At 37.1% G+C, this 14089-nt stretch overlaps 1 pseudogene; it reads right to left on the bottom strand.

Annotated features, from left to right (window-relative positions):
- Nucleotides 1–3252: 3252 nt before the first annotated feature.
- LOC108717426 lies at nt 3253–13420 on the bottom strand (annotated as a pseudogene).
- Between the last annotated feature and the right edge of the window lie 669 nt (nt 13421–14089).

Genomic DNA, 14089 nt, shown 5'->3' with positions numbered 1-14089 from the left:
CACTTCTTGTAATAATGAAGAGCAGATATAGTAATTTTGTTTATCAATGTAACATACACAAAAAGTGAATTTTTATTGCTTTTATACTACAAGTGTGTGATACAAACATTGTTCTCTTTTACATGTTGGAACCACACACACACACACACTACATGAATTTGCATTATGGGTGTTTGGAACATTGTATGTATTAAAGCAACGGTATTGTACCCCAAACTAAAAATTGTTTGCGTCAGAATTCCTTGTATAGTAAACTACTTTGTAGCCATGGGGGTAGTTATTCCAACTCCAATAGGGCTATAGGGCCCACATCTGTACAGCCATACAATAGGCCAGCTACAGTACAATCCAGTGACAGACAGATAAAATGTCTGAAGTGCTTTGTATTTGTGGATAAATGAATTTGGATACGGTTATGGGACCTATTCTCCAAAATGCTTGGGACCTGGGGTTTTCCGGATAAATGATCTTTCCATAATTCAGATCTTCATACCTTGTCTACTAGAAATTCCTAGGTTTTGCCTACAATAATATTGTCTTTATGTGGGGCCAGTTAACATGCATGTATATTTTGGGGGGGAGGGAGAAAAGCTGACAAACACATGGGATGGAAGTGAAAGAAAGCTATGAAAAAACTCTTGCAAACTGTACAAATCTTTATTGGTCATTTCACATTGCAAATATGTTCATGGGTGTAAATAAATACTGAACAAAGCCTTTAAAGTTCTCCTATTGAAACACAATCCAGTTGTGTTTTTTAATATAAATATCATCTCTATAAATTAATGATTTCTTTCCCTAATATTTATTGTAACTAAGTCACCATACCTGACTGTATGGGAGCCCTGAAAGTTGTGGTGTCTTTTGCAAGCTTGACTACTTACATGCGCTTCAGCACACTACTGCATTCATTTCTATACAGTTCTGTAAATGTAATTTAATGGTATCTCAATAATAGCAGTCCGACATCACTAACCTGATCAATCACTGTTTTTGGTAGAAACCCAACAGTCATGACATGCATGCTGCTGATTCTGTGTAATTGAATCATTTATTGAGGCTCGTTCCAAATAAAGGTGGCCAAAAACGGGCGGATTAAAGCTGACGATATTGGTCCTGTAGACCGATTCGGCATCTTATCTGCCAGTGTGTGGGGGCTCCCGACGGGTCCTCCCGATCGATATCAGGCAAATATCTTTTGAAGAGGACTCAGAGCAGCACTACTTTGAGGGTTTACTGAGGGTTGTCCAATTCAGAAGAACAGCGTACTTTGATTAAAAAGTTGAGTTGAGAGGGGAAACCTAAAGAAGTACAGAAAATTATCTCAATGTTTACAACTGCAATCAAAACCTGAAAGATGTGAAAGAAAACCGAAAACTACCATTTGAATGGATAGAAGAATAGCCAAAATGGCAAAGACTCTGCCAATGATCAGCTCAAAGTCTAAAGTTACCTGTGAGTACATTACAATTAGAAGATGACTACAGTATGTGAAGCCAAACTACTGGCAAGAAGCCCTGCAAAGTCCCATTGTTGGAAAAAAGACATGCTGAAGAGGTAACAATTTGCCAAAGAACCTAAAGAGAAATGGCGTGATGTTTTGTGGACCGATGGAAGCAAGATTGTTCTTTTGGGTTGAGGGGCCACAGAATACTTTGACGTAAGGCAACATGACCTCCAAGGCTCTTGAAATGGCTGTTTCAACAAGACAACGACCCCAAACACACCAGTAAACGAGCAACATCTTGGTTCTAGACAAACAAGATTGACGTAATGGATTAAAGTCATGCCACACTTATACTGTGCTTCAAAGACTGTTTTAGGTGGCAAAATATGGCAGTGAAATATCTAAGATCTAACAGTCTGCCATAAACTCATCAAGTGATAGTTGTCTAAAGTGTTTAGATTACTGTGTTTTGGGATTGTTACTGCCATGCTTTTGGCCTATATGAAATACATTTATATCCCCTGAAACAGCCCCGTTTGGGATTGCCCTTAAAGTATCGGTTACACCAAAAATGTAAAGTGCTTTAAAGGAATGACAATATAATGTACTTTTACCTTGCACTGTAAAAACAGATTGGTTTGCTTCATAAAGACTACTATAGTTTATTTGGTGGCACTGTTCCTTTAAAATATACTTGTTTGGCAATCCACTTTTCCAGAAGGTGGATCTGCTCCCAACATGGTAGCACAATACAAAGAAAGACCATAGAAATTCACCTTTATAGTCCTATTTTCTATGTTAAAATTGAAGAATATTTTATTTCTTATATGGGTCTGTCTCCATATCTTGGAATAAAGATAAACAACAAATTTGGGTGGTCTTAGACTGACTTTTTTTTTTATCACTATGAAAATCTGTATCAAAATACCCATGATAGCCCTCCATTGCTTCCCTTGAGGATACCATCAAAGCATCAGCACAAGATGACTATTGATTCTTACCTTTTTTTTCCTGCTGCAAACCACTCTGCTGAAAGTCCAAGATTTCAAGCAATGATGTGCTTTCAGTAGATAAATACCTTATCTTGGTGGGAGGGGGTGTATTAATAAACTAATTATTAATGACTATAAGTAGATTGTAATTGTGGTTCCTAATCTGTAGGTGAACAGTCCCTGTCCTATATGCTAAGTTTCCAATTTATAGGTATGTTAGATCCCATTTAAATATATTACAAGGTAACCGATCATGATTTTTTCTGAGAAAAGTTATAATTGTCATGGAATGCTTTTTTTATAATCAATGCAAATTGGCAGTAATATAGGGCAGAAGTGGAAAGAAACTCATTTTTTAACTATAAGCTAATAAGAAATAGAAGTTCAGTTAACTGAGTTAGTCATTATCGGGTTACATATCAAGCAGTAAACAAGTGCACATCTGTTGGATTGAATGGTTATTTCAAAGAATGGCATAAGTCCAAGATTTCAAGCAATGGTGCGCTTTCGGTAGATAAATACCTTATCTTGGGGGGAGTGGAGTGTATTAATAAACTAAATATTTATTAATGACTACATGTAGATTGTAATTTTGGTTCCCAATCTGTAGGTTAACAGTCACTGTCCTATATGCTGGCTTCCAATTTATAGGTATTGGTTATAGGTATTATAATGGTTATTTCAAAGAATGGCATAAAGTTATAATAGCACCACTTGATACAGAGATCTGCAAATATTTTGTTAGTTTGTTGTTCTCCTTTAACTCCATGATCCCAAACCTGTTGCAAAACACTTGTGCAGTGAACAGCATAAACCTATTTTATATTATGCAGATCACACACATGCTACAGGTTCTTGGAGTGGAGTCTCTCCATGTGTGGCTGGTGGTGATCCCATTGCATTTTACTGTTTTGTTCCTGTGCCTCTGTTGTGAATATTCAAATTAATACATGTATCCATATCATATCCATCGTGTGTTTACCCAGCTTAGTATATAACAGCTGCTTGCATTAAAGATTTCCTTTTTAAGGAACATTTGTGGCTTAGATAAGTCCTTGTAAGTGTAGAAAAGTTTGAAGTCTTTGCGCACAAGTTCTTTGAAAAGGCTGTACCAGTATCTGACGACGCTGCTATCATTTCCACTGACTTCGAATCCTGGCCAGTGAAGGTGAATCTCAAACACCAGTTGTCCTATCTGTTTAACAACACCTTCTAGAATTTCTAGAGGTTTTCCAGAATCTTCCACTCTGCGCTTTCCATGTCTGCTTTAAGAACATCGATCTGAGAATATAATCACATTATTTAAGATGGAAATACCCAAAACTGCAATGTATTCACTCTAACTCAAAACAGGCCATCCGTTTAAATGCTAGACTGGCTGAGTAGCCCTAGGCCACCACAGCGAAAGGGAAGGGAACTTGGAGTAAACAGTACATGTTTGTACATAATTAACTGGAGCTTGGCCTGCAGTTAGATTGCAAGGAACAATTGTTATAATAAGTAATAATGTAAGTAATAATGACATGACCCTTTAAGGGATAGAATGTTACAATTACTAAATCTGTAGTATGGTAATGTTCTATTTCCCTAAGCTGCACCCAGTCCAGTACTACTGTATGTACCTTTACAAATGAAGAGTAATTATATGACGAAAGCGTGCTGCATCTGAAGGTCATGCTGGGCTGGGGCTGTGTGATCCTTCCATAGACAGGAGATCAAATGTAAACAGTAGAACTTATTGATGGATCCTGCTCCCTGCCCTTGAGCAACTTAAGCATGTTGAGAGGTGATAAAAAGCATTGGACTCTTCAGGGTCACCATCAGGGCAGAAGACTGGTTTCTAAATTCAGGGGTCCAATAACAGACAAGGCTGTACAAGTGTGTTTTATTAGGCAGTGGTGGGGTTTTAACATAATGGGATGTGACTGTGTGGATTGAGGGCATGTGTGTGTGGGCCAAGTAGAGCCTGCCCTAATGAGTTGCACTAGTGAAACACAGCTAGAGAGAGATTACATAATGGCAAGGATTGTCCATAGCCCAGGTGTTGTACATACCTGCTAATGTTCTATCTTTGTCAAAGTAGCCTGAACCAATGGTCAGAATAATGTCTTTCCAGCAAAATAACTTCAGTATGCATTTTCTTAAAGGAGACATATAGGATAAATGTAAAAACCCTAATTTTGTAGGCAATTATAAGTAATATATGATGTTGCTTTTACATGCAGCTAAAAATTAATATTATCTTTAAAAAAAAAAAAATAGCCCCTTTATTGGAGCTCCCTAATGATGTTCACTGGTCCCTGTCTGTGTTTCAAATGAGGGGTGGGCGTGTCCTAATGGTCCTTGCCAGAAGCACAGTAGATGGAGAGCCAATCATATCCTGTCCTACAGTACAGTGTGCTGAGAGCCACCAGCTCCCCTGCACAGCCTGGGAATTCAGGGAGGAGGAAGTGGAAGGGAAGGGAGGGATTATTAGGGTTTTTGCAGAAATATTCAATAAACCAGCCTGAAACACTACTTTTTTAAAGCACAATTCTTCTATATCTAAATGAGTATAATGCACTGATACATTCTTATTTTTTTTACACAAAATGTCTCCTTTAACAAGAGCTGGAGTGGCTCTAGGGTGATTTGTGTGTGTTGTGTTACTGCGGTTTATACACTGCTGTAAATATTTTGAGACCGTAAACAAAATATTTATTTAAATTTTTTTTGCATGTTAGGGTACAGACCCTGTTCGGACAACCCCCAAACACTGAATTCAAGCCAGTACACTATGAAACATGGTGGCACAAGCATCATGATAGAGAGAGGTGGCCTCATATTTTGTGGACTGATGAAAGCAAGATTGTTCTTTGGGGTCACCTGACAAACTGTCTGTGGCACCTAGACCCATAAACACTGAACTCAAGCCACTGTACATTGTGAAGACAGTGAAGCATGGTGGCACAAGCAGCATGATATGGGGATGTTTATCATACTATGGTGTTGGGCCTATTTATCACATACCAGGGATCATGGATCAGTTTCAATACATCAAAATACTTGAATGCAGAAGTGCCCTTGAAATGGGTGTTTAACAAGACAACAACCCCAAACACACCAGTAAAGGAGCAATATCTTGGTTCCAGACCAACAAGATTAACATTATGGAGTGGGCCAGCCCATTTGTGTTAAGTGCCTATTGCCACAAAACGCCTAAGGCTATGTAATTTTCTATTTTTATGGCCTTAAAAAACTTCTTTAGTTTTTACATTGGGACTCCCTTTAAGTTGGCAGCCATTCAAGCACAGGATACACAATAGAGAATCCCATTGTATATTGCAGAGCTTATCTGTTATATGCTGTGCATCCTGTAGCTTTTCTCCTTTTTCAGCTTTGAATGGCTGCCCCCATGGATACACCACAGCTTGTTTACATAAACTATAGTACAGATTCTGAAGCAAATACACCAGTTTTACCAGTACAGGGAAACACTCCATTATATTTCTCATTCTTTTAAAACACTTCTTGGAACACTTCTAGGAATTGAATGAATTCTGCATCCTTGCTATAGATGGATGTCTATTTATGCCCAGTTTTCTCCCAAAACCTGCACTAATGGTCTACCTATATAGTATAGTATTCTAGATGTAGCCATAGAAGGATAGAAACTGATTTTACAAGCTTCTTTAACTGCATGTCTACATTTATATATTTAATGGGAGTTGAATAGTAGGCATTAATTTGAATTTGCGGAAAAGACAATGGCATAACTATTGATGAAGCAAAAGGTCCAGAGCACAGGTCTGCTTCCTCTATGGTTGTTAGAACCATAGAACTCTCCTACCTATGGTGGCACAATCTGGGGACACTGTTTGAGGCAATGCAATTTTTCTGCACGTGTACTGTATATGGCTGTCCTATCGCTAGCTCTCTCTTTCTCTCTACCACTCATGTAGCCAAGGCAAGGCCATGAAAGCCTTAGTCAGATGACCATTTCTAAACCATTAACACTAACCTCTAGTTACTGTGTACAGTGTAGTTGTAATCCCAGTGTATTAACGCTGCTATCACCTTATGATAAAATAATATTATATTTAATTTGTATATACAGTACCTTGCATAAGTCTATGAAGTCAAAGGTGGTTCTTGTATGACATCATAAAAACATAATTTGTTACAAATTTTGGATAAATCAAATGGTAAAAATCACAGTAAAAACTATTATAATTCCAAGCTGTGATCCAACACAATGTGGAGAACTAAAGGGGGGTGACTTACACAAGGCTCTGTATAAAGAAACGGAATAGAATTTATTTTATATATACTGTAGAGGCTGTAATATTTTTCACAGTAAAAATCTGGCAAACAAAAAAAGTTTTCTGTTGAATGTGAAGTTGCTCTGATGGGTGAGCATAACAAATGCATTCTAATAACATACTTTCTTGGGACTGACTATGCATCATTAAAAACAAAATTCCTGGCAAGAACATCCTTCTGGAATGACTGCCTACAGCATAGTTCAATGATGAAGTTTATACTATGAACACTAATTATCTATCTTCAGAATATCTTTCAAGAGTAAGATATAATACATAATACTGAATACTTTAGTACCTACTCAAAAATAAAGATAGGATTTCCAGCTAATTAATTAGAATTGAAATATGCCCTTAGGTATAAGACTTTTGATTTTCTATACCTAAGGTGGCCATAGTCACACTATTATTGTATGAAAGATCGTTTATACAATAATTGGTGCGTTTGTGGTGGGAGACAAGGTGACCGATATTGATAATGGTCATCGGGCAGGACTGAAAATTTTGATTGGGCGCGTTTGAAGGTGAACGAACATTGTAACATTAATGCTAAATCATCAGATAGAGCTAAATAATTATTTTTGTTTTTATCTGCATATCTAACGATTCAGTTCTTAATGTTAGTGGTGTGGACGAAACACCTTTTATACAACCAATTATTGTGGGAAAGATTGTAATTGTAGCATTTATGGCCACCTTTAGACTTTAAGGGATTCTGTCATGATTTTCATGGTATAGTTTTCAAGACAAAATGACACTGTGTATTGCAAATAATTTATTCTGCCATTTACATTTTTACTCTTGAACCTATAAATGTATTTTTTTAGCTGTAATATTTGTGTGTAGACAGCCATATCAGGTAAGTTTGCCTGGGCATGTGTTTCAGAAAGCACTTTCAGAAAGCACTTCACAATGGAACTGTTTTCAGATAGGCTATTGTTTCTCCTATTCCTACTGAAGGATTCATAACTTGTTAGCCTGACTTGGATTTTTACTATTGATTGCTATTCTCATATGCACTACTTGGTGGAGCATCGGAGCATTTATAGCAGTGCAGGTGTCATGCAGCTGTTATCTGGTTACCTTGCCATTGTTCTGCTGATGGGCTGTTAAGGGGGAAACAGAGTGCATGAATTCACTAGAAACCAACAGTAAAGAAAATTCTCTTTTAAAATTCTTTCAGAATGGCATTGTAGCAATGGTATACCAGTCATCTTAGTATTACTGCCCCCTATAGTCTAGATTAGGGGTTCCCTACCTTTTTTTTATCCGTAAGCAACATTCAGATGTAGAAAGAGTTGGGGAGCAATGCATGCATGAAAAATGTTCCTGGGTGGTGTAAAATAATTTAGCAGCCTGTGGAATGGCAGCCTACAGGATGCTCTTTTTGGCAGTACGACTGTTTTTTATGCCAAAACTTGGCTCCAAATCAGAATTCAAAAAAATAAAGACCTGTTTTGAGGCTAGTGGGAGAAGCATCCAAGGGTTTGTGAGCAACATGTTGCTCATGAGCCACTGGGTAGGGATCACTGGTCTAGATATATTACAATTCCATGGAACCTCCAGAAATTTTCTTGAAAATTAATTCAAGTTAGTTTTTCTGTGCTGTGAGTATGCAGGCCTGTGATGTGGAGCACTAAGCATGGTAGAGAATAACAGCCCATTTTTTAAAATAGTCTGCGACCTGAGAGGTACAGTACTGCATTGCAAAGTGAGCAAAAGTATGTGCATGCAGCCACATTATTACTGCTCCTTTAAATGGGATGGAGTTCATTTTCAAATTGTCGTTGTCCTTTTTCATAGGCCCTATGAGATTAGGTTTCTACCTGTATGGTTTAAACCCAAAGATTTTGGTTTTTCTTGGGGTTGTTTGGTTCACAAGTGTCTGTTCAGGTTTTAACAGTGTGACACCAAAGTAAAAAGCTAGCCAATACCCACTTCCGATGTCACAGCCCCAACCCCAAATGGTATGAATGCGCCACCAAATGTCATGATTCCTCCACCCATACAATAATGCTCCACCCCTGAGGCCCTTCCCCCTTGTGCACTTTTTGCTCCGGTCGGAATGTGGAAGCCCTTATTATAATCCAATCTTTGCACTGGGAGAGGGGCTAAATAATCAAATCATCCCAATTTTAGTTTGGTGAGCTCAACAAACTAGCAGAATTTTACATGTATGAACAGCTGTTGAATATATATTTAGCTGGGTTATATCCTATACAAGTCTCTTCCAAATAATACACAGATTTTCTGTAAGAATTTCTTTTAATTTTTTATATTACAAATTAATAAATTACTGCATTTAAATAAAAAAAGTGATAGTGGATATCAGAAATACAAGTGATTACAGGTCTCTAAAAATAAATGAAAGAAGCAGGCTTCAGTAGAGAGGCATCTAAATGGGTGCAGTAATGCATTAATCGATGTCTTTTTAATTACATATTAAAACGGAACACGGTTACAGAGCGTACTAACAGGACATGTGCTTCCAATAATCTGAAAAATATGTTATGTAAACTGTGACTTCAGTTGCTAGTAGTAGAGGAGCAGCCACAGAGAATCAGTGACATTTCAACCCACGTTCCTTCCACGGGACATGAAGGGTAATATTTAATTTGGTGTCTTAAGGAACAGTAACATCAAAAAAATGAAAGTGTTTTAAAGTTATGAAAATATAATTAGTGTTGTGCTTCACTGGTAAAACTGGTGTTTTTGCTTCAGAAACTCAACTATAGTTTATATAAACAAGCTGCTGTATAGCCATGGGGGCAGCCATTCAAGCTGAAAATGGAGAAAAGGCACAGGATACTCAGCAGCTAACAGATATGCTGTACTGTATATTATACAATGGGATTCTTCAGAATTTATCTATCTACTGTGTCTCCTATGCTTGAATGGCTGCCCGATGGCTATGCAGCAGCTTTATTATATAAACTCTAGTTGTGTTTTTGAAGCAAACATCCCTGTTTTACCAGTGTAGGGCAACAGTATATTTTATTGACATTCATTTAAAACACTTTCAATACTTGGAGGGCACATTTATTAAAATGGCTCTGAACAGAACAGTGCCACCAGCCACTGTGTTTTGTTAATGGTTTATATGCATTAATAACATTTGAATAAATCTTCTGGAAATGTGGTCCTCTCCTTTTAATAATACGAAATCAATGTAAACTGGTATAGTTACCCTTATCTTGTTATATTCTGGTATCAAGAACCCGTTGCTTCCATCCAGAGCAAAAGTAATCAATAAATCCAGTGAGTGGGAAATGATACCAATAGACGCAGGAATTCAAGGTGCCTTTATTCAACTACATGTTTTGAGGTTAATAGCTCTTTATCAAGTGTGAGCAAAATCTGCATGATACACAGTACAAATACACAAAACCCCACCCCTCCACATTTAGATTGGTCGGCTAGCAACTGCTGGGAAGGTTTATCAGCCAAGCCAGTCCAAAACAATTAAAGTCCAAGTAATCCATCCGTATGTGAAGTACATTCCAAAAAACAAAAGTTCAACAAATTCATTTGTGGTGGTATCCAGTGTCCCAGTGTTCCAAGTGCAATCAACTATTCAAAGTAGTAGAAGTAAAGTAAATGAAAATTATATATTAAGCACTTGAACCTCAGCACTACCTATTGGAGGTCTGCTAAAGAGAATGTTAGTCAAAGCAATAAGTTATAGTTACAAATCATTTATATTAACAAGAATCTGCTTGCTAATATACCCCATCTGCACACAAAACGATCTGCCTCATGTGGGCCTAGATTGAAGGCTATCAAGGTGTGTCTATTAAATATGCCAGCAAAAACAACAGAAGGTTTCAGTCTCTAGCAGTTCCCAATGTTTAAGTGTTTCATGAAACTTATATGGAGCTATAAACCTTTCAGCACTGTTTGCCTTTTCATTATCAGTGGAGGCAAGTGGTTTTCACTGACAATTAATCTTTATATGTAATTCCAATTCTACCTCTGCTTACTATCCGTTAATTCAAATCTCTCTTTGCGATGTGATAAGAATAGGCTTTTCTAAGAAATGGAGAGTGGTTGACTTGGCACTTAGCCTAAATGTCAAGTCTTGCCAAGTGATGTAGTTTTCCATCTAGCACAAGTGCCAAGTAGGTTAATACAGAGTCCACAGGGAAAAAGAGTAGCTAATATAAGGGGACACATCAAATAAGAACTCCCCTGCCTATAGGATTAAATGCAATGCAGAGTACAGTAGAAACAGACATTTTCAACTAAAAATGCTGGGAGTGGTAATATAGCAACCTCTGTCTAGAGAAGTCAGGTTGAAGTTGAACTCTGGGATGGTACTAAACTACAACCACCACCATCATCCTCAGCTGAGGATGGTTGGTCTGGGGATTGAGATAGCCACTCCATGACGTCAATCTTGTTGGTCTGGAACCAAGATCGTGCTCGGTTACTGGTGTGTTTGGGGTTGTTGACTTTTCAAGGGCATTTCCTCTTTGGCATAAGGCAACATGACCTCTTACATTTTGATGTATTGAAACTGATCCATGATCCCTAGTATGTTATAAATAGGCCCAACACCATAGTATGAGAAACATCCCCATATCATGATGCTTGTGCCACAATGTTTCACTATGTACTGTGGCTTGAATTCAGTGTTTGGGGGTTGTCTGACAAACTCTGTGGCCCTAGGCCCAAAAAGAAGTTCCAAAAAAAGAGCTTGGCTTCACTTAGGCATCTTCTAATTGTAACAGTACTCACAGTTAGCTTTAGACCATTTTTGATCTTCCTGGAGCTGATCTTTGGCTGTCTGTGACATTTTTTTGGCTATTCTTCTCTCCATTTAAATGGTAGTTTTCCATTTTCTTCCACATCTTTCAGGTTTTGGTTGTCATTTTAAAGCATTTGTAGCATTTTTTGCACTTATTTATTTGTCTTCTCCTCTCCAATCAATGTTTTAACCAAAGTATGTTGTTCTTCTGAACAATGTCTAGAGAAATGCACTATAACCGGCATTCACATTTGCTGCCTTCCTTCCTTAAATAAGTGCAGTAATTGACAGTTTTTTTCCACAGAATGAATGACCTCACTTATTGAACTCCACACAACTATTATTTGGAACAAGCTATTATTATTTTGAACACTGCTTTTATTTGGTACAAGCCTCAATTAATGATTCAATTACACAGAACCAGCAGCATGCATGTCATGACTGTTGGGTCTGTTGGTTTTCTATTACTCTACTACACATACTAGTAAATTATTTGCAATGTATAAATATAATTTTTATCAAAAACAATGGTTGATGTTCTAAAGCAAAAGGGAAAGACCCCTAAACAAAAGACACTCTTTGAATATCTCTGCTTGTATCCTTACAATAGGGGACAAATCTCTTTGTTATATGCTAGATCTTAGATCTCATGCAACCCCAGACAAAAATAAGTATATGGAACACTGGGAATGAAGACTACAAACTGTGCAGGAAGTTGACCATATCAGAAAGGCATCCATCAACACAATTGTCATATGACTGGTACATGACTCAGGCAATCCTACACAAAATCTAACGCTCCAACCCTAATTGCTTCAGAGGCTGCAGGAAAGTTGAAGCCGCTTTGCATATGTGGTGGATGTGCCCACTGATCTCTGCCCTATGGAAAGAAATACTCACTCTCTTGAGCACTGGAAAAAAACAGACTCTCTCACCAAACAATTATTTAAGCTTTGTTTGCAAATCTGCCTCCCCACCAGATGCATCATAGCTCATACATTCCTAGAAATAAAAATCTGGTGGGTGTCCTAGATGGAAAAACTTACTGCAATGCTACACAGCATGATGGATAAATATGATTCAATTTGGACCCCATAGAAAGCTTAATGTGAAACCCAAAATCACCCAACGCAAGAAGACGACAACCACTAAACTATCTAAGCACAGGACAAAGACAAAACTATCACCCTGAAGAACCAGCCTTAAAGGGCAGACACATCATATACAGACTTCACAAAGACCATGAATGTATAACATGAGCCCTATACCTCCCTCTACCCATCCTACTTCCCTTCTAATTGTTCACTCTCTTTCCCTTATCTTCCTTTTCTATTTATCACATAATACAACCTATGGAAAACATATGATTACTGCATAAACAGTCGAAAATGCAATACCTACCAATATCTTGTTATGCAGTAAACAAAGTGGATTTAACATTCTGCAGTAAAAATGTTAAAGAAAAAGTTGAAAGAAAAAAAAAACAGTGATTGATCAGGTTAGTGATGTCAGATGCCATTATTCTGAAATGCTTGGACTCAAAGACAGGAGCTGGAATTCAACTAGAGAGAAACAGCTACATAAAATGGCAGTCTTTGGATGTTCATGGGTGATAATAATTGTAATTCAACAGCCAGTCCCAAGGCTTTAGGTTAAACAGAACAAATTTTGTAAATATACTGTATCAAAAAATACGCCTAGCATAAATATAAAATAAATCTATCAGCAATTTTACATTTTTTGAGTTCACATACATACAGTATATGTGATTTGCAGATGGGATTGAATTACAATGAAAACATTAGCACCAATTACCCCAGTGAGTAGACAAGACATTGTTTATTTCTGATCTGATGCGCCAAGTTAAATTTCTCACGCAGACAGTCCAAGGTTTAATGGCGTCCAGAGACTGATCTGTCTGTCCATTCTTCATCTTGTGAGAGCAGATAAGCTGTGGGAGAGAAAACATAATTTTTATCCAGTGAAGTATGTTCTTCTTACATGTCAAGAGCAGGACATTCACTAGACAAATGAACTTAATTAGGAAATCCTTTGTATTAAGAGACCATAAATATTAATTTCTATGCAGGATGAACTGAGCAGTGCAAGCAAAAGTTTGGAAAAATAAACGTTCAGCCTGATTTATTAATAGATTCAGATTTGATTTAGAGGTTTTTTCAGCCTCAACTAAACTCGTATTTTAAAAACCACGAATATTTATTAAAACATCTTAATATAAAAGCAGAAATGAATAATAATGTGGAATTAATCTGAGTATGAATACTAAAACCTCAACATCTTCGTTTTTGTAAGAATTTTGGTGCAATTACAATTGAAAAAAAAACAATGGAAAACCAAAGTTCAAAGCAAAAAGAGATTTTACAAGTGGAGAAAGACAGCTCCAGCTTTTAGATGGAGACATTTTGTGTTTGAGTTTTTTTGTGGCTTTTAAACTTAAGAAATAATTTTTTATGGTTTAGAGTAATTATTTTAATTTCAGGTAAATGTAAAAAATGTGAACATTAAAATAAGTCAATACTAGACAATGTCGGAATTATAACTATTTCTAATAGTGTTTATTGGCAGGGGAAGGCAACCTTTA

The sequence above is a fragment of the Xenopus laevis genome, chromosome 5S (genome assembly GCF_017654675.1).
Source record: "Xenopus laevis strain J_2021 chromosome 5S, Xenopus_laevis_v10.1, whole genome shotgun sequence".
In the NCBI taxonomy this organism is placed as follows: Eukaryota; Metazoa; Chordata; class Amphibia; order Anura; family Pipidae; genus Xenopus; species Xenopus laevis.
This window is presented reverse-complemented; position numbering and strand designations above follow the sequence as displayed.